This window comes from Cotesia glomerata, linkage group LG10, assembly GCF_020080835.1.
Source record: "Cotesia glomerata isolate CgM1 linkage group LG10, MPM_Cglom_v2.3, whole genome shotgun sequence".
NCBI classification, from domain to species: Eukaryota; Metazoa; Arthropoda; class Insecta; order Hymenoptera; family Braconidae; genus Cotesia; species Cotesia glomerata.
The window spans coordinates 12,303,669-12,326,917 of record NC_058167.1 but is presented as its reverse complement, the minus strand read 5'-3'; the positions used below and the strand labels follow the sequence as shown (position 1 = coordinate 12,326,917).

The 23,249-nt window shown below is 29.7% G+C and overlaps 1 long non-coding RNA gene across 1 annotated transcript in view; it reads right to left on the bottom strand.

The window, feature by feature from the left end:
• Positions 1 to 10,511: 10,511 nt before the first annotated feature.
• LOC123272673 overlaps positions 10,512 to 23,249 on the bottom strand; it is a 94,692-nt gene continuing 81,954 nt past the window's right edge. Inside the window, exons 2-3 of the long non-coding RNA XR_006511125.1 lie at positions 21,949 to 21,952; positions 10,512 to 10,567 (exon numbers count right to left, since the gene is read on the bottom strand). This is a non-coding gene — a long non-coding RNA (uncharacterized LOC123272673). The remainder of the gene's footprint in view (positions 10,568 to 21,948; positions 21,953 to 23,249) is intronic.

The following is a 23,249-nucleotide window of genomic DNA, read 5'->3' as shown; positions in this document are numbered from 1 at the left end:
GACAGCCATTTAACGAGAAGCATTTCATGCTACTCTACCAATAATTTCACGATTTTAAAAACACCTAATCCAATACAAACTTCCAAGATACATACCAAAGAATATCTTGTGCTCTGTTTGACAAAAATTTTCCCAAAATGATCTCAAACACATGACAAATTCGTGTCTGGAAATATTTTGAACGACTTCTTTCATGAAAATTCGAAGTTGAAATCCATAAACCGGCATTAGGCGCTACATAAAAGGATCTTTTTCTGTTTTCGATTCTTCATGTTTATGTTGTGGTTCTTCAATTATGCTACCGTTGAATAACAATATTGCGTTCTTAAATGCAAAAAAAAATGTATATACTGAGAATTATTATTGTATAACGATAGTATAACACAACATACCATAATAATACAAGAATCGATATCTGTTAAATTTCGACAGCAAATCTCTTGTTCATTCGTCAACTTTTTGTCAAGAGTCTTTTATCCTGTTAAACTGTCATGATCGATTGTATAAAAATGAGTGAGGAGTTTTTGTCGTGGTTTATTTTGTTTTGCTGTCAATCAAAACTATATTTTGTATGAAATGACCTACTAATATTTGCACTAGAAAATTTTTAAATTAAGAAAAAAAAATAATAAAAATAATTTTAAAAATTTTAAACTATTATTATTATTATTTTTCAGTTTTTAAAAATGCTACTAATGATAATAATACTAACTAGCAACCTTGCAGTCACTATGTGACTGCTGTGACTTGTGAACTATAAATAAATAAAATTTTGCTTTATTAAATAATAACTTTTGATAAATTGCACTGTACTTTCTTAACTATTGACATTTTTAAAGATATAAGCTCATCCCGATGTTACACTCATCAAGAACTTTCATTTGAGTACCCACATGCATTTTAATATATTTTTCATATATACATATTTATAATATATATAAATATATGAAAAAATTGATGTGGGTACTCAAGTGAAAGGTCTTGATGAGTGTAATGTTGAGGTGAGCTTATATATTTAAAAATATCAATAGTTCACAAGATACAAGGTAGTTTCTTAATTATGTTAAATTGCACTGTACTTTCTTAACTATTGACGTTTATAAAGATATAAGCTCATCCCGATGTTACACTCATCAAGAGCTTTCATTTGAGTACCCACATGCATTTTCATATATTTTTTATATATACATATATATAATATATATAAATATATGAAAAATTGATGTAGGTACTCAAATGAAAGGTCTCGATGAGTGTAATGTCAGGGTGAGCTTATATCTTTAAAAATATCAATAGTTCACAAGATACAAGGTAGTTTCTTAATTATGTTAAATTGCACTGTACTTTTTTAACTATTGATGTTATTAAAGATATAAGCTCATCCCGATGTTACACTCATCAAGAGCTTTCATTTGAGTACCCACATGCATTTTCATATATTTTTCATATATACATATATATAATATATATAAATATATGAAAAATTGATGTAGGTACTCAAATGAAAGGTCTCGATGAGTATAATGTCAGGGTAAGCTTATATCTTTAAAAATATCAATAGTTCACAAGATACAAGGTAGTTTCTTAATTATGTTAAATTGCACTGTAATTTCTTAACTACTGACGTTTATAAAGATATAAGCTCATCCCGATGTTACACTCATCAAGAGCTTTCATTTGAGTACCCACATGCATTTTCATATATTTTTTATATATACATATATATAATATATATAAATATATGAAAAATTGATGTGGGTACTCAAATGAACGGTCTCGATGAGTGTAATGTCAGGGTGAGCTTATATCTTTAAAAATATCAATAGTTCACAAGATACAAGGTCATTTCTTAATCATGTATCTAGAGATAGAGAATTTTCGAATGCAACCTAAATACTTATCGTCATAAATTGACTATTGGTGAAAATGATATGAAACCTTGAAATAGCACAAATTCAAATCAAGACCTTTGCAATGACACTAAATTTCACTAAAAAAACCGATTTTATCATATGACTATCCTGGACACAAAATTTTTTTTATTCTCCTAATAATATAGATAATAATAACAATAATAATAATAGTGGTGGTAAAAAGTATATTATGTATAATATATTGAATAAAATGTGTAAAAATATGGTACAATAATAAGTCAAAATATACATTACATGGAAAAGTAAATTCTTTGTATATATAAATAGTAAAGTTTGTTGAATGAGAAGGACAATAGACGCAGTGGATGTTGTCTAAATAGGCTGGAAATCGTTGGTGGCCGTGGTGGCAAACGAGTAGTGGACAAAATACGTGTGGTGTCTGTGACGAAACGCGCGACTGCAGGTGGCCCACAGATGCCAGGGATTACGGGGTTTTATATACCCCAGCGGGATATTGATCCTATTGTGCTGAGCGTCGGGCCAACAGCGAGAACGACACTGCGAGATGTGTGAGAAGTCAGAAGGATATCCATAGGTATAGGTATAGGTATGGAGGTGAAGTATAGCTGGATGAATATAAGATAAGATAAAGAAGGAACTAACCAACCGAGATCATCAGAAAAGACCAGGGAGTAAATACTCAGGATAATAAATAAAACCGTAAAAGGTGAACAGAAGATCTGATGGGTGCCCAGCTAACCACGCAACACTCTGATTTTTCATGCATCTTTACACGCATTATCGTTCTTTCATTTTATATTTATTAATTTCGGTCTTATTGGGTCAATCGGCTTTTTTTATTATTATGTACATGTTTGCCTCAACAGTAGACGTATTGAAGTAGTGTTGAAGTTATTTGTTATTAATTTATTAAAAAATAAATATAATTTTGAAAAATATCTGTTTCAAATTATTTTTTAGTATAATTTATTTCACTGTTACAAATTACAAAATTTGTGTTTAAAGTCTCATTATTATTTTATTTAATTCTTAGAATTTTTATCAAAAATAAGTTTTTAATTTCTAAACACGTTAAATTATAAAATTTCAAAACTAAAAATTTGGACAATTACAAAGAAGTTTTGAAATTAAAATACGAAGAAATTTTTAAAACAAAAAATTTTTTTTACTATTAAAATAATAACATTTAATCAATTTAAAAAAATCTTCAATTTAATCTTTAAAAATACTAATCTTAAATAATTTTCTTCATTTAATTTTATAAAATTAAAGCTCTCTAATTTTTCCCACACAGAAAGAAAAATTTCTTGACTAGAGAACAAAATTCTTGGCTCATGTTAATCAATAAAAATATTAATGAAAATTTACTTCTATTTTTATATTTAATTTTTTGGAGCAAGAGAGAAATTTTCTCAAGACAAGAAAATTTACTTCTATCAAGAACTAAATTTTTTGGAGCAAGAGGCTGAATTTTCTCAAAACAACAAGATTTTTTTGACTTAAATAAATTTTCTTGGATCAAAATACGTATTTCTTAAAGCAAGAGAATTAATTTTGTTGGAATAAGTGAAATTTCTTGTCAAAAAAATTTTTTTTTTCACTCAACAAAATAATTAGGAAGAAAAATATTTTCTTGGCTCAATTGAACCTTTTTTTATGTCTAATTAAAAAAAATCTTCAATCTCATCTTTAACATTCCTAATCTTAAATAATTTTCTTCATTTAATTTTATAAAACTAAAGCTCTCCAATTTTTTCCCAAATTTTAAATAAAAATACAAAATTTATTTTCTCAAAATTCCCTTAATGAATTCCTACCAAGTCCTTATATAAATAATTTTCTTTTGAAGTCTAAAAACTCGCAATAACTTATTCAAAAAACGCAAATGTCTTGGACTAATCCTCGTGACATTACGAGCACAAAGCTTTCTTTTAGTCTACTTACTCTGTAGTGCATGTTATGTCTACAAAACCTAAAGCCTAAAGACTAAAGACTCGAATCGTTTGTTCCGCCATCAAACGCGCATCACGCAACTCTAATTTGTCTTCGATTGCTTGTCCGACAACAACAGGCGACTACAGCGTGGGAGATCTCTGTTCGGTAAAAAAGCTCCACCCAAAGACATTAGCCGTAAAAAAAGCGAACCCCAATTTTTAATTCCTCGATTTATATAAAATAAAAGTTTCTTGAGCACTTACATTACATTAGCATTTACATACACATTGATTTTCATTGATACAAAATCAAGGCTCTTTTCCCTGAACCCTAAGGCTGACACGAGTCTTAAAGACCACTCGGTGCTTGATGCTTGTATATCTTGGGTCATCAAAGACAATAATAACAACAACGATTCTTAAACCCTCGGTTTCATAATAATATTATTATTGCCGATAAACATTGCCATAAATAATCGTTTGTTTCAGAGGTAATCAAAACCGCGGATCAAAATAATCTAATAAGGTACCAAGTTGAAGTGAGGTTTGATATCAAAGAGTTATAAAGAGAGTTCGAGATCTTTAGTAACTTCTCTGTTACTTTTGTGAGCACCGAAAGGGGGAGGGGAAGGGTTCGTAACAAGTTTGCCGATTGCAATGATCGGTAGATGTTTAAAGTTTAAAGATCTAAGAAGAAGAATTCATTGGGAAGAAAGGGGCAGAGTGAAAAGGAGAAGAAGGGGGCTTAAAGAAAAAATAATAATAAAATTTAGTTGGAGTGGAGGCAAATCCGAGTCGAATAAGTAAAGTGTAAGTTGGAGAAGAGAAAGAAAGTCAAAGGGTGAACAAGTCGAAGGAAGGCATTGTTCGCAACCGCTCGCTCGTGACTCGTGACTCCTTCGACCCGGATGACCCCTAGCCTCAATTACCTCAGACACATCCGCCCGTTTGCTGGGTGCTAGTCTCATCGCAATCCCACTCCAGGTCACACTCATTATCTTTTTTTTTGAGATTTTTCTGTTTTCGTCGAAAATATTTGTAAAAAATTTGTTGATATGGTCAGATCGGAAAATTTTATATATTTTTGATTTTCGGATATGGAAATTGGCTATATTTGATCAGATATGACTTTATATATTCATATCGAGTCTGATATGGTCAAATACGATCATATGTAATTTTTTCATAAGAAGTAGTGTTCAAAATATCCGACAGATGGCGCATGGTCGCTAAATCTTCTTACTACAAGAAAATTGAGTCTGAGAATTTAAGGTTTAAAATAAAAATTTATAATGATAGAAACTCAGTCAATATCTTAGAAAAAAAAAGGAATTTTATTTAAATATTCAATAAAATTCTATAATAAAAAATTGAGTTATTTAGATATTTAGACGAAATGTGAAGCAAAGTCGCTTAACCTAAATTAAGTTTAATTTATGAGTTGTAAGTTAGTTTAAAAATTACAATATTTATGAAATTTCTTGCCTAAATAAGTATAACAAAATCAAATATAAACATCACAAGATCTCAAATAGTTAAGCCAAGTTTAGAAATTATAAAAAATCACTAAATTCAATTGTAAAAGTTTTGAGATAATGTAAAATTATGAAAACCTTAAAAAAAAAAGTTAAAAATGAATTTTTTTTATGACTCTTTTCAGGAGATTATCTAACTTGGGTTTTTATATTTTATTTAAATTTATTTTTCCATTTAAAAACTCACACGGAAAAAAGAAAACTCGAAAAATTACAGTATATAATGTAATGTGGCGCTTCGTGATGAAAACTGGAAAAATTACAGTTTCAGATTGTAATTATTACAGATTTTATAAGAATTGCATTGTAGAATGTAATATTTATTTGCATTGCATTGTAGAATGTAATATTTATTTACATTACAAGCTCTGAATATTAAATTAAAAAAAATGTTATTTCAAACTGTAATTTTTCTAGTTTTAATTACGACGGGACCGATTTTACATTTTATACTGTAATTTTTCGAGTTTTCTTTTTTCCGTGCAGCCATAGCAAAATTTTGAGCCTAGTTTTTTTTTATATATTGTTTCATTTTTTTGTACTTTAAGTAAATAATTTGATGCTTTTTCAAATTTATTTCTAATAAAACTTTGATATATCTGAACTAAATTTCTTATCAATTTAAAAAATATTAATTATTGTGTTTCAGAATGGACCAGCTGAACTACTCAATCTAATATTTGTTTATTAAAACATATTAATTGACACACATATTATTAGAAAAAAATTGTTCTAAATTATTTTCTTAATTTTACATATAATCTGATATGGTCATACAAGAAAATTTTTTCACGGGTATATATGAAGTTTTACAATTATATATGACGCCTAAGGACTTCAAGGAGGGGATGGAGGGTAATATAAAGCTTAAGAGGGACAGGGATGGAGATGAGGATAGGAATGGGAATAGAGAGGGTGAAACCAATCTTGGAAAAGCTAAGGACAATAAGATTGCGAGATAATTGAGTAGGAAACCATTAAGAGTGTAATCGCGTCGCTCTACCCTTTGAGGTCTCGAGGGGTCCCACAATTAAGAAATATCCGAGGTGGAATATTCGGTGAACGGAAGCAACTGGAGCCGTCCGCTCGAGTTAATTATACTGAGCTTGAGCTGGTTACAAATACAAAATGCTTGACGTTTGAAATTTACGTTTGTTCAGGGGTAATGAAGTATTTTGTATTATTTCGGTGCTTAAGAATGAGAAAATAAATAAGATTCTTATTCTTATTTAAGGTTTGTTTACTGTTCACGGTTCACTTTTTCTGGGGAAATAAATTAGTGTACGCGATGGCCCGAGAATGAATTATTTTGTAATTTAGTAATGATTAAAGTCTTCAGGGATAATACTAAATTACTGGATTAAGTGTCTGTTGATGGAAACGTTTATTAAATTGAAAATAATGTTTTAAAAATTATTTCAATATTAGTTGTCCAGTTAATAAATGATTCGTCTATGAGAAAAACTTAATATTGTCCTCAGTTTGAAAATATCACGGCTTAAATAAAACTTGTCTAACCTTGAGTTTCAAATAGTTAGATCTAACTGATATAAACGTCAAATAGTTGCTTTTTAATTTAAATTAGCCTACAATTTGGGTAATTTTCCGAGCACTGCTTAGTATAAGAAATTCATTAACAATAAATTTTTTATTTATTCAAAAATTTCTTGATGAATATTTCACAAAAGTTATTATAGGATCAAAATGCAGTTTTTAAAATTTTAATATTTGAATTTTTAGATTAAATTAAACAAATTCCAATCACGTGATTAAAATTTTGAAAAGATTCAAAAAAGCTTCATCGAAATAAAATTGAAGGTTATAAATTTTCACCTTTTTTTATGTACCTACACAGAAAAAAAAATTATTTGAATCAAATAAATAATTTTGAAGAATTTCATCTTTTTGATTTGAGTAAAAAAATTCTTAAGGTGAGAAATTTTTCTTGATCGAAGAGAATAAGACTCTTTGAAGGTATTTTCTTAATTTAAGAATTTTTCTCTTGATTCAAATTAATTCTTCTTCATATCTAAATCTAATTTTTTCACTTTGAATGTCAAATTCAGTTTTATTTTAGTTCTAGCAGTTCAAGAATTAATTTTATTCAGCTACACTCATTAATGTTTAAAAAAAAATGGAAATTTCATTGACCTCAAAAATATGACACAGAAAAAATTTACGATCAATAAATTTGACAAAAAACAAAACTCCAAAAGAATTACCTACTGATGTCATCAATGCACTTACCATTGACACTTTCAAGATAAAAGCCTATGAATTTTTCCGTGATTTTGAGCTAAAGGAGAGCTGGCTACTTTTTTTTTTTTTTTTTTTTTTTTTGTTTAAATGTTTGTTTATTCAAAAAAATAATACTTCTTACATTATTAATACATGAGTGATTGGCTAAACAAACAGAATTTAAAAAAGCCATACAATTTTTGAGTAATGAAAATAAAAAAAATCATTTAAACAAGAAAAGACCGCAGTTTACGGTACGCACAAGTTTTGAGTCACTGTTTTTTATATTAATCTGGTTCTGACATAATTGTTTTGGTGCAGCCGAGGCTATAGTTCCACTCGTTCGTGAGATAAGAATTTTTGATTTTATGGAAAAATAGAAAAAAAAAAATCATATCTTTTACTCTGTAATTGGAGAGCTGGATACCTGGTATCACCGATGACGATCCAAATCATTAAATTTAATTAGTGCTATCGGCAGTGCTTTAATTTCTAAATATAAATTTTAAATTTTAATTCAAATCCAAGTCTGACATTTACTATTCAAAATACGAATTCTTGTTCATTTTATTCATTTCATTCCTGCTGACTGATATCAGTTTATTTTATTGTTAAAATTTTTAAACTGTATGCTTTGTTCGAATAGTTAAAATTCCAACCTTGTCAATCTATCTATGTAGATCTGTTCATATTCTTATATGTACTTTTTCTACTTGTTATTTTGTAGCATTTTGCCATCCGGCTAGTGCCTTGGCATTGAAATCAAATGAATAAAAATTAATAAATAGGATTAAAATTTTAAAATTCAAGTAATCAGTTTTGAAGATCCAAATTTTCACATTTAAATATTCAAGCAATTTCTATTGATTACAAAACTTTATTATTTTATCCGTCTTACAAATTGCATTCCCCAATTTCATCACCTCGAGTAATTTAAAACCTTAAAACTACCACTAAGATTTGGATCTCTCCTGAAAATAGTTGTTATTTTCGTTTCTCCCATTCCATATCCGTCAATCGAAACAAATTCAATTACGCAAAAAGCCGAAAAGTCTGGAGATAAATTAGCGACGAAAGGTAAAATTTAAAGTGTAAGTAAAAATAAGCGCTCGACAGATTGCGTGTCTCGGGTTATTATTACGCCATTAAAAATCCTTCCATAGTGAGTAGTAAGGTGCGAGGATTCGCGGCGCTTTGAGATGCTAAGGATATATATCCACCTCAATAACACATAACACATAAATACATACTCGGTGCACACATGTGAGTACCAACATCAACATCACCGAGTTCAAGTTCTGGCTTATTCGTACCTCAAGGTATAAGAGTTAAATAGCAATATACAACATACAATACTTATATGAAGTGAACAGCGAGCAAAATAGCCCGAAGCGTCTGGGATTGAACATACGCAGCAGCACATACTGCCCAGGAGAATCATGCGGTAGGTGGACGGTAAGGTAGCTGGCTTAATGCTCGTACACTTAAGTCAATGGAACACACGCGGTACCCATCTTACTCTTGGTCTTCTTCTTGATGCTGATGGTGGCGGCAATCTCGTTGGATCTCTTGACGATATGCCCACCGGAAGTCTGAGACAAGTCCGACGAGAGATACTGGCCAACGGGTACATCAACACCTTTAATGTTACTCGCTACTGTCTGACTTTAAAATCACTTTTATTTAATAGCTCATCATCTTTATCTTCATTTTTCATTTTTTGCTCACACACTCACCCGAGGTTTGCCGAGTAATTACACATTTTTTTTTTTCCGCCAGGTCATTAATGGCGATTAAAAATAGTTTATAAAAAATAATAAAACTTTAATTTACCGAATCGTGAAAAAATTTTCTGATATGTCCATTAGAGTGATTCGTTTTTAATTGTTTTTTTATCTACTGAAAAAAAATTCCCGGAAATTTGAGCCCTTAATCTGAATTCTGACTACTTTTTTTCAATCTTAGTTTTTCTGTTGTTAGTATTATCGTCCATAATTATCAATAATTATTTGTATATCAGGAATGTGGACAAGATAGGATCATAATAATAAATTACATTATTATTTCTGTGACATTTCGGTCATTTATAAATATTACGTATAGCTACGAAATACTTCTAATTTAAATTATATTGTTTATAAATATTACAAAATTTTATATGTAACCAATACTTCAAATCTCATTTTATTACTTATGTGAAACTAAATTATATGTATTTTACTTTTTGCTATTTGGCTCTATGCCTTGGCATTTAAATTTCAATAAATAAATAAAATAAATAAAAAATTTATTAGACCTTCCTTAGGCATCATAATACAAATTATAACAATTACTATCTTATTTTGCACATTTGTCTTTATCATATAAACTGTCATAAAATTAACAAAATTGATAAATTTAGTGATTTTTTATTATTATTCCAAAAATCAAGTGTAAACACGACACGTATAGAATTATCTTAGTTTTTTTATTTATATACTTGTCGAAATTCAATGCTACTGCAATGGACAAAAGCGCAATTTGTAAATACAGATTCTTTGAAAGTACTTAGGAGCCATTCATTAATTACGTAAGGGCATTGAGAGGAAGGGGAGGTTAAGAAAATCTCTACATGTCCTTACGTTAGGGGGGAGGGGGGTGAAATTCTTACGTTATATTTTGTGAATCAAAATTCAATATTAAAAATCTAATTCCATTTTGGATTCCAAATAGTTTTTTTAATTTTAAAGGGTACTGTCGAATTTTTGTTTTATTTAAATAATTTCTATAGATTATTGCAAAAAAAATAATTAAAATTTCATATGTTTTTATTGTTTTTCATTTTTGGTTTTAGAGAAAAAATTATAGTACATTTTTCCGTGAATTATCGTATTTTTATTAATTAAAAGATCAAGAATCTTGCGTAAGAAAGAGGAGGTGCGTCAAAAGTCACCAAAAGTGTCCTTACGTAATTAATGAATGGCCCCTTACAGCTGATTAATGTCAATTTGTATATTTTGGTATATACACTTGATCTAAGTCAAATTTTTACAAAATAATCTTGTTTTTTGCATTTTTCACTGGAACAGTTAAAGTTACAGAAAAACTAAAAAAAATTTTTTTGTAGAAAATATAATTTTCACTAAAAAGGTCCTTTATAGTAAAGCGTTAAAAGGCATTGCTTCGAAGATATAATGCATTTTATAAATTTAAAAAATTAATTAAACCATTCAGTCTATATTTCTCAAATTATTTTATAAAATGTTCTATATCTTATAAAATATATTTAACGCTTCAATAAAAAGGACTTTTTTTTATAGAAAATTAAATTTTCTTCAAAAAATTTATATTAAATTTTACTGTCATTTTAAACTTCTGCTATAAAATACCAAAAAATAAAATTATTTCGTATAAATTTGACTTTGGTGACTTGTATGTCATATCAAAATATTTTTCACGGGAAAAAATTCATTTTTTTTTATTTTTAACATTAACATTATCTTAAAAAAAGAAAGCGGATAAATTAAAGTAAAAAAAAATTTTTTTCAAAAATATAAATGCTGCAGGTCGCAGAGACAAATTAGTTTTATCCCGATGGCATCTAAAAAGTTTAATATGTGTATATATGTATACTATAAATGGTGGAAGGTTGACCGCCCTGACTAATTTTAAAAACAGGACTATCTTCTGATGGCATTCTTATTCGAATTTTATCTTGAGATGATCTTTACACTCATGTTGATACATCAGACTAATTTGTAAGAGATCGACATGACTAATTTTTTTATCAAGAACTAAATAAAGTTGAGTATAAGGTAGGTAAATATAATGTAGGTAAAAGGAATGAAAGGAATGACGTGGAGAAATTATTATTATATTGTATTATATAAAAAGTTACTAATCTGTCGTCGAGTATCTAATGGAATTTAAGGCCCTCTAAAGTGTTAGGTTCATTTTTAAATTTATGGTAATCCCGCGCAGTATTTTAAATATGTCATGCTTTCTTTCGGTTAATTTAACTCCGATTTTTTAAATTGATTTGATTTATTTGGGTAAGATGGTTTTTAGAAAAGATATTATAATCCGAGAAATTTTTTAAGAATGTTTGTAGTAAGATTTTCAAAATTATTTATCTCTTTACGAATATTCAAAATTAATAAAATATTATTTTGTATTGCATGAAAAACCAATTTTTTTTTCTTAATCTTGATTAACTGCTTATTAAAACATTTCCAAGTGTTAAAAAAATATTGTGTTTGATCAGATAATTGTCGATTGTTTCAACACTTTTCCACGCTCTTTCAGGTGCGATGACATTTTTTTTACGCTTGAATGAAACTCTGTAAATATAATCATTTTTTCACTCTTCTTCGTGCTGCTTTTTAAAATTTTAATAATTTTTATTTTTATTCAACAAAAATTTTTTATAAAAAAAATTATCTCGTTTTTTTAGACAAGATTTTTTTGTTAAAAAAAAAAAAAAAACTAATTTTTTTGAAATATAATAAAGATAAAAGACTAATCTGATTATAATTGACCACGATATAAGACAATTTGCGCCCTCACCTGTTTGTAATTATTATTTAAAAACTGCCAATTTTCTTCCTTTCTTTTTTTTCCAAACAAAAGATATCTAAAAATAAAAGGTATACATTTTTTAACAAATTTTTGATAATTTTTTATTATTAAAAAAAATACATTTAAATTTATTTAACTAACAAAAAAAAGTTTGAATAAGGAAAATAATTTTCAAAAATTCTTTTTAAACTTTCTTAATTTTTTTTAATCAATCTAATTTGTTTTTTATTGCAAGAAACATTACGGGGGAACACCACTGCGATGGTCGAAAAAAAAGGAGATTTTCGGGAATTTTTTGGACAGGGAAAATGAAGGAATTTAGAAATCGGATTTTTATTATTTTATTAAGGGTGTATTAAAGATTATTATTTTATTATAAAATATTTAATTATTACAAAGTTATTAACAATCTCGTAGAGCACTAGAAAAAGTCTCTCCCTTCATGGTCGCATCAATAACTCAAAAACAGATCATCTGAAAATAAAAACCCAAATTGCTTTTTATCAGTAAGGATGTAGTTATCGTTGCAAGTACGGAAGTTTGAAAATTTTAATTTTCAAAAAAATGGCGACTGAAAATTCTCTCATTATTTTTACTGTTTTTTTTTTTTTTATTTTAACCCGGCTAAAAAAATCTTTAAAATCCCCCTTAAAAAAATTTTTTTTTCACTTTTCTTCCTTAAAAAATTTGTATAAAATTTTTCTATCATCATTAATTTTCCAAAATTCACCTCGGCTGCCCAATTTTAAAACACAGTAACTGCAAAATTTTTATATCTGATTTTTTTTAATATTGCTGCATTTCTTATAACTTTTAGACCTTAATTGCATGCCTTAAGCGCGAAGCGCGCAGGTATGCTCTACTCTCGCCTAAAAATCGTGATTTCGATTAAAACGTGATTGTCATAATTTAAACGAAAAAAACTATGGATAAAAAGCGTATTGAAATAAATAATAGTAACTAGAGAACACGTTAAAAAAATTTTCTTATCGATTAAATAAGATTTCTCAGAAAAAACTCGTTTTTCTGATGAATTAAATGGATAAGAGCGTGGTATTCTCGGGAGCTATGGGCTTGATAACACCACAACTTTGTCAAAAATCACTTTCACGATTTAATTTTTTTTTTGTTTTATTCCTGAGGAAGTTTATCAAAACCCTTGTGAAAATTGCGTGTCAAAATAATTCCGTTTCGATACAGTTAATTTTTTTCGATTGTCAGTTCAGTGAATTTTTCAGCGATTTCGGCAGCCATATATATTATTTTTCATAAACAGAATTGAAATAACTATAAACAAGCAGCAACTATACATACATGATGGTATAATTACTAACTGTTTTATCATCTGTTAAAATTTTTCTTTAGTTCGACCTACAGAGGGGATAATACTACTCGCGGGAAAATTCAAATTAAAAACGAATAATTTTTGTTATGATCTAAATAATTTATGTATGACATGAGCGCTTAAGGCATGCTCATTTGGATTTTCCAAACTTTTTCAAGTATTTTTTTTTTTAAATATTTATATTCAAGTATTTTTTATTAATAAATCAAATTTTTTATCAATTAGGCGCGTAACCTTTTTTTTAATAAGAAGAATTTTTATAAATCTTAAAATTGTCAGTTACTGGTTTTGAAATTCGGCAGCCGACCTTATCCTGTTTAAAAATATTCATTGAAAGAAATTCACTTTTATGAGATTTGAATTTTTTTTAATAATTTCAATTGATTTCAATTTTTCAGTATATATCTATAGATATATAATTTACATAAAGCGAATTTTTTTAATTTTTTCCAATGAATATTTTTAAACAGGGACCAAGTTTTCCAAATTGTTCAAAATTAGTAACCATAAATTACTCAACGATCTATAAATTCCATTATAAAATTTTCTAACTAAAACTTATCTCTAAAATTGCAAAAAAATTAATTGAGTCTCTAACCAGGCATAAAAAATAAAATTTTACTGTCTGCACATAAAATCGATATAACATACCCAGCATCTAAATGTATACATACATATAAATACATTTATATAAATATATAGGTAGTTAGTAACGTGGGTGTTGCGAATTTAGAGCCGCGTGTCACCTTCAACCCTCGAATATCTGTCTCTGTTTTTGAGGACGTGTGGGAAAAGGCAGGCACGTGCTCGACTCTCTTACTCTCGCAGACATAGCTTCGTAGATTCTCTTTGGTCCTGTTGTGCAACATACAACACAGAACATCCAAATATATAAATACAAGAACGACAACGAGGGGTTGCCATAGAGATAGCGGATAGAAAGTGAGAGAATCTTCCGCGCCCGCGCTACTACCAGCAATAATAACAACAATCATTATCCACACTCGAGGCTATCTCTCTTTCATTTATACTATGCTGTGTATTATATAACAGAGAATAGTGATGCGACTAATACATAGGTTGTTACATCGAGTTAAGGGTAAGGGTCGTCAGGGATAACCATTTTAAGATAAATGTAATGTAACGTAACGAGGGAGGCGGGTAAAACATCTCTTCCGTAGTGGAATATACTGCAGTCATTGGTATGGTTGTCGTCGTCGCAGTCGTGGAGTTCTGTCGTCAACGGACAAAACGCTTCGCTTCCTATAACCTCCCTATCTACACCCATTTCACCCTATATGTATATTTATTTATGTGTATTGTGTTTATGTCGGTATTGGGGAGGACAAACCGACACGGCCCTAACAATTTGTCTGAAAGAGATGCGCTCTGTCACCCCGGTTATCTCTATAATAGTCACCCCTACCTACTAAAGTTATCTGTTTTTTAATGCGATGCCAAATTTAGCTTCTACTTGTGGATAGAAGGTTTATTAATTTGATATGGCATGTCGGCTATGGGAAATTTTTAACGCGAAAAATTCGGTTGGATCAAGACTATATATTTTTTTTTATTAAATTTTTTATGATTATTTGTTGAAAACATAATTTTGAACTCGGAATTTTGGCGGATAGAAAATTTGGAAATTTTTTGGTTCAAAGAAAAATTTTGTCTTGAATCAAACAGCAAAATTTCTTAAATCAATAATTTTTTTATTTGGTTCAGAAAAATTTTCAAAATAATTTTGTCGGTTCGAAATTTTTGATTTTGAATTAAGTTTCATTTTTTAGATGAAAAAATATTTTAAATTAAAGCAAAATGAAAAATTTAAGTCAAAAAGACTACATTGAAAAAAATGTTTGAGGCAGTTTTATTTGGATCAAGAATTGGAATTCTTCAAAATCATTTTTTGGGGACAAATTTTTTTTTACATTTTCCAAAAAAAACACTTTTGGTTTCAATTTTTTATTTTCTTTAAACAAAAAAATTTTTCCAAAGAACTTTTAAAAATTTTTGATCAAACTGAATTTCTTAAGAATTATATTTTTTGTTCTAAATAACTTCTTTTTAAAAAAAAAAAAAAAAACAAACTTTATGACTTATGTTATAGAAAGTCCCCAAAAATTTTAATCTTTACATTTAGTATTTGTTATGAAAAATTATCAATACAAAAAAAAGTCATCATCAACAAAATTTATTAAGGGGTTAGATGGATAAATCTCGTTATTGGACGAAGGAGAATAAAAAAAATTAAAATTTGAATTTTTGAGAGATTTTAAACAAAAAAACACATTTTTTGGTCAAATTTTCGCCATGTATTTGCTCGATAAAATTAGTTGCAATAAAAAAGAGGTTTGCAATGGCCTAGTCGGCTCGGTGCTCGCGTTTCGAAAGAGTGGGACCCGGGTTCGATCCCAGCACGCACCAATATTTTTCAGTGATTATAATTAAAAATATGTGCGTTACGTTACGTTGCCAGCGTCTGGAAGTGGCAGAGATACCCGGGCGGCACACGTTTGACTTGGGCGATCACACATTTTTAAGCAACAACTTAAATGGGTGACTACTCTAGTCAGCGTTGGCTAGCGCGAGGGATCTCTGCACACTAGGAGAGGGCCTAATGCTCCAAAGGTCGATAAAGAAGAGTTTCTTATCAATCACTGTAGACTTAACCCAGCTCCGACTGTACTAACATGGGTTTTCTCTGTGGTTTTCCCATGTTACTGTTCCAATAGCCGAGTGGTGAGGATCAGGGCAAATGCGGTACAGAAGGCACAAGTCGGTCCACAGCCGCAATGATAAGGCAGAGTTAACTAAGCAGAATGATAAGGCTTAGGGTGTAAAAGGGCGTTATTACGCCTGTACACTAGAAATCCGTATAATAATAATAGTTGCAATAAAAAAAAAAATCCTTCGTCCAATAATGAGATTTATCCATGTACTAACGAAATATGTTTAGTTCTTTGATTTTAGATGAACTAATAATGAGTTATGATGTTTACGGCAAGAGCACTTTTTTTTTTTTTTGAGACGTTAAGGGAGATGAGGTAGTCAACGGCTGAGTTTTCAGAATTTTTAAATAAAAATTTCACAAAATACTGTTTAAATATACATCTTTGATATGCTGAATTGTTTAAATAAAATATATCATTGTAAATACTAAAAAAAAAAATAGTGAAAATACCCTTTTTTTGAACCTCTGAAACCCACCTAACCCCTTTTTTAATTCATCAGAAATTTTCAATTGAATAAAAAATCTTAAAAAATTCATTCTTTACTTACATTTATCAAAACTCTTACAAACAATTTTTTTCATTGAAAAAATATTATCCAAAATTTTTCAAGGTAGTCTTATTGCTTTTATAAAAAAAATTAATTTGCAGGTAGTCTAATTTCGGAGGCTCACATTTATCCCGCTTGAGCCTTAATTATTAATCATTAAAATTTGTATTTATCGAATAAAAGCGTATACTTAAGTCTTTACCCAGATGACATTGACATGTTGGAGACGGAAAATAAAAATTACGGGACATGCTGGTGACAAAATAGCGTGCTGAATTTTGGCAAGTATATTTACGGCATAATTGGCAGTTTTGAGTGGAGTGCAATTTGGGTGGAGGGTCTTTAGGAGTATGTTGATGAGGACGGGATGCAATGGCTGTTACATGAAAACGGGGAGTCAGGCTGGTTGCTGGTATCTGGCTTGGCTTTAACTGGTGTTACTCCTCTTCCTCTTTCTCTTCCTCTTTCTCTTTCCTCTTTCATCTTTCATCTTGCGCACGCGTGTTAATCTACTGACGGTGCATGTGGGTATACGGAATGTACGCCCATGACGATTGTGCCCGGGAGAAAACGGTAATTCGCGAAACGCGACGGGAATCGATCGTCTGGTATAGAACTATATAAACTGTATATGTACATATAGTACTTGTATTGCTGCTACATGTAACTTTAAATTTTACGTATGCTGACATACGCCTCTCGCGAATTGTCCAACAGATGGTATGCGTCCCAAATGACACGCGTGAGGTTAATGGCTGCTTTCATAAATAAAATAATTATATCACGATTTCTTTTCGAGAGAAAACTAAATTATCCCTTTTTTTGTTTAATCATATTTCCTGCTCCGTCTTTTTCGAGCTGGTTATTTTTTTTTTTTTACGCCCAATTATTACAACTGGCGACGGAGATCTCGGAAATTTTACAACAACGGTTTAATGGAAATTTATACTCCTCAGAAAATAAATAAAAATATTTTTAATGCAACAGCTGGTTAAAAAACATAAAAATATTCAATTTAAAAGTCTTGATTCAACAAAGAACATTAAAAATAAATCAAAGTTCAATTTTCGACCTAATTAGCCTTGCAAGACAAATTAGTAACACGCCCTGAATCTATTTACCGAATAAAGAAAAAATCGGAGCGACCTTAAATTTTTGACCGATGTGTCGACTCTTGAAGAAAACAATGTAGTACCTGAGATTGATACCGTCCCATTACTCACAGCCCATTTTTTCCTCTTCTAAATTAATTTTTTCGGAGAAGGCGTTTTGTTGAAGCTCTGAAATAAAAAATATATCAAATCTGATGATTTGTTCGAGACAAAACACCCAAATGAGTCAGTATCGTCATTTATTTTCAATACACTTTAGTACTGTGTTGTTTTCTACCTTTCAATTTTAATTTTCAGGCGATTTCACGCTGAATTACTTCTAATCTCATTGACTAACACTTGAAATTTTATAACAAACATTTCTGACGCAATTTTAGTTCCCATAAAAAGTTCAAATTTTTTTACTTTACTTTTAAAAATTTCCTTTATTCATTTTTCAAGAGTGCAAGTATAATTTGTTAGTTTATAAGAATTACAGAGTGTTCCCATTTTTATAGCTAAAAAATTTTACACTTTTGATAATTTAAAAATTTATGTTTTTGTTATTTTATGTTCTTAAAATTATTTGTGAGTAAAAAAATTTGTGAAAAACCTAATTAATTTCTTGTTTTCCTTAAATCTAGACCTTAAAAAAATTCAAATTGATTTTTATTTTCAAATTTGACATCTCAAACTTAACTCTCTTGTAACGAAAGGATTCAGCAATCATATGCCATCTGTCGGAGATTTTGAGCTCTACTTTTGGTCAAAAATTTATAAATGGGCATATATGACTATGTCAGGCTTAATATTGACATATCAAACAAAACATGTCTGTATATGGCCTAAGATATGGACACATAGTCACATCAGAAAATATTTTCACGGGTCAGACATTTTTCAATTCCCTAAAATTTTCAATCAAATTTTTTTTTTGACTTCAAGTAAAATATTGATAATTTTCAAAAATATAAAATTATTGATTTTACCCCAATTTTCAAAAATGGAGTTTCCTTTAAATTTCCAGTTTTTTTATGTTTTAGGAAATTATTTTGACTATTTTTGGCAAAACAAAATTTTGACTTTACCGAGACTTAACTCCAAACTGGAAAAAAAATTAACTTGATTCGAGAGGAAAATTCTTGAACCAAGAAAATAATTTTGAAGAGGGTAATTGTCTTAAATCCAGACGAAAAATTCTTAAATCAAGTAAAATTTACTTGAACCAAGTAAAAATTTCTTAGTTTAAGAATTTTTTTACTCAAATCAAGGAGATGAAATTCTTTAAAATTATATACTTGATTCAAGAACATTTTTTTTCTGTGCAGTTTGATTTAAAAGTCAATCAGTTAAGCCTCTTAAAAACAAAATCTATTTTGAGATGTTTCAAATTTATCAACTAATCGATTCAAGACCTTGCATAAATATTTTGTGCTTAAAAACAGTATCAAAAATCCTCAAGAAAATCAAAGGCCAAAAATAATATCAATAAAATTTGAGTGAAAGCATTTCCAAAATGACTCAGAGAATGAACTCAGTCACTTGATTAACAATAAAAACGGCATGAGTATTAAAAAAGCAATACAATTGTACATTGCAGGATCTATTTTACGCCAGCTGTTGATTTTCTTTGGGCTAATCCGGGTTTAATGCATATATACACAGTATACGTAGTTCTGGTGTAGTATAAATACTAATCTGGGTTTCCGAGCGTGGCACGTGACCCATAAGGGTAAAACGAAAATGTTTGTGCCTCAGGGTGTGACACTGCGGGATAACAAGCAACACTTGACTCCACTTTGTTCGATGAAACGTGTAGTAACTCGATACAATTCTCTCGTTTGTCCGTACGCGTGTCGATAACACTACAATTTCCCCAATTGTACATCTCAAACTAATTTACACCACCATCAACTAAATTACACGTTACTTCGGAATTAAATAACATTCTCCATTCCCAATTCTCATTCGTAATTTGTTATTCACAGATCAAGAAGAATTGAATGTAGTCTCACAGATCAGATCACAAAAGACACTTTGACTTTCTAGACCACTAATTTAATGACCCAACAATTGTCAAAGCTAGCTTCGTTCTACCGCCAAAAAGGTATGCTTATAACTATAAGTATTCCAATTTGTACGAGATAAGAAGTTCTGACACAATGACGTTGCAGTTGTAGATAATGATATAAGGCTTTGTATTGTGTAGGAGACTAAAATTTGTTGTGTTCATAACAAGAATCTCCTTAAGCAATTTGGTTGCCTTAGGCACGCGTCCGTGACAATAAAAAACCAACAAAGAACAGTAGAATTGAAAACAACGCGAATGATTGAATATGTGGGTATTGTTAAGTACAAATTTTTGGGAAAGAAATCGCGTGATGAGCTGCAAAAAGACAGAAGGGCCATTACTGGTACCACAGGTGACTAAGTAGCTAAGTACAGGTAATTTATATATTTGTGTGGAGCCATTGTATTGTATGTTACCATTAATTTGTCCGTTACAGAGCGAATTCAAGTTTCGGGTTATGGACACCAAGACGGAGACGGGCTTATTATTTTGGCCGTTAAGAAAATAAACAGAAGGCAGAACTGGGAAATAACACGCGAAGAATCCCTCGAAAAGGATAAAGACAATACGGTGGCCATTTGGGTTGGGATGAACAAGAGGGAGAGGAAGGATGAAGAAGAAGAAGAAATAAAGGATACGATAGCCGCCGAAATTATAGACAACCAGCCAAATGGGCTTAAAAAATGCTTAACCACAAATCAAGGTGCCTGGACAGAAAGCCATCTGTCGGCTCATCCAAATCATTTAAAACTCGCTCGGAATTACCACTCCTGTGTACACTTCGGTAAATTTATTGGCCTGTTAAGGTGACTTGGGGATGGGATTTGTGTTTTGCAAGTCAAAAAATTTTTTAATTTTTTTTAAAGCTTTTAAGGGCTGATTGTGACGATGCAATGTTCATTTTGATCTTTATTTAATGAAAATTGTTTACCTGACGATATAAAATCAGAAATTTTGTTTTTCCAAATTAAAAATAAAAAATATGTTCATAGATATTAACTAATAACAATTTCAACTTTTCCCACATAGAAAGAAAAATTTCTTGACTGGAGAACAAAATTCTTAACTCAAGAAAATTTGTGAGTGCCTGAAGGAAGACCAAAGTTGTGTTGGCTGAAGTAAAAATTTTTCTTGAAATTCTATTCTTGGCGGAAGTAATTTTTTCTTAATTAAAATTATCATAAATACTTGATTCAATAAATTTTTATATTTTATCAATATTTTTAGATACTTTAGGAAAGCAGCGCTGCCTACTTCAGCTGAGAAAAAAATTTTCTCACCTTGAGAAAATTTTTCTCTTGAATATTTGATACCCGTTTTATATTATTTTAGCGTGCAATTATACATATTGAATGAAAAAAAATGATGAAATATTGTTTGATCTTCCCATTTGACATTTTAATCAATAAACATATTAATGAAAATTTACTTCTATCTTTATATTTAATTTTTTGGAGCAAGAGAAAAATTTTCTCAAGACAAGAAAATTTACTTCTATCAAGAACTAAATTTTTTGGAGCAAGAGGCTGAATTTTCTCAAAACAACAAGATTCTACTGACTTAAATAAATTTTCTTGGATCAAGATACGTATTTCTTAAAGCAAAAGAATTAATTTTGTTGGAATAAGTGAAATTTCTTGTCAAAAAAAATTTTTTTCCACTCAAGAAAATAATTAGAAAGAAAAATATTTTTTTGGCTCAAGTGAACCTTTTTTTCAGTGCAATTAAATTTTCCTATATAATTTATTAAATAATCTAAAAATTTATGCTTCCTTCCTATTATTTTTTGTCATGAAAGTCTAAATTTAACTTCCAAATTGACTAGGTCCACTCATGATCACTCATCCATCCCACCAAGACATCAATCTATAACAACCAAAACACCCTCAATAACAAAAATCATTTACAAACAACCATCCATGTAACGTAACTAGCAGTAAATTCATTGAGGCGTTAATAAATGATACAAAACGGTGTCCAAAGATTTGATGGTTTACGACCTAACTCACTTGGACCTCCGCAGTTAAATAAATAATTCGGTAAAGTAGCCGACGAGGGAGCTCGATAGATTTGGAAGCCAGTCTTCTGGGACCCGAAATGTTGCGTCCACTCAGTATCTTGACCCAAGCTTCTCTCGATTGTATCCATCGTGATTTTAACACGAAAAAAAGTAAACTGTAATATTCACTCGAATTCCGGTTAATTTTTATAGTTTCAAACAGCAAAGCGGACATGGGAGTGGCAAAAATATAAATATTACAGAACTTAATGTAGAAAGTATAAAAGCCACAATTTATAATTTAATATCCAAAATAAGTGATTAGCAGCTGTCACTATAGTAAATAACGACTCTTTCATCTTAAAAAATTACAGTTTCAAAAAGTAAAAATTGCCATATAAATATATAGTCCATATTATGAGGATAAGGGGAACTCAGATAAAAGAGAAGGGGGTCTCTTTCTGGGAGAATTTAACATTTGAAACAGTAAAAATTATACTTTTAAAATATACATTTTACCAGTCCAAGCAAGCCAATAATTACAGTTTGCTTTTTAGCGTTGCGTTTAAAATTTACCACTTTACTTTGTAAATATTGACGTTGCTTGTATTAGAAATTTACTAACTTTATTTTATACTTTTTACATATCATGCGGTCATTTTTTAGGTACAAAATGATAAATATCAAAGTCTGAATTCTTAATTATTATACTTTAACATTTTAGACATTTACATAGCGAATATTACTGATTGAAATAGTATTTTCTTCCATGTAAAAAGTAAATTGTAACGTTTAAATGGTAAATATTATAAAGTGAATAGTAAAATCACGATTTTACTGTTTGAAATGGTAATTTTTAGCAGTTGATCATTACTTATTATAAATCGACTGTTATTTATTACAAATTAATTTTTTCCATGAACCAAACTGCCTGGTGTATTTAATAATCATACATTTCTAGTTATGTATTTCCCTGCAAACTTGGGTAACCTTTTCGAGAGTGTACCCTACACAATATTTGGTGGGTTGATCTAAATCTAAATAGTGTACAGATACGCTCGACTAAAGTTCACCATCAGGACAATCTGATGCACAGCGCTTAGTTTAAAATGTACGATGAGATAAAGACGGAGATAAAGATTGTAGGGGTAAGCAAGCAAGATGAGCGGACAAACTCACGGAATTATGGTCCGAGGTACACGGTTCGATGGAAATGGTCCTCTCTGGCTATTGCACCAACCGGAGTCCGGAATGCCCTCACCCTCTATCTACTACTAATACATAGTAATAGTCTGGGGTGTA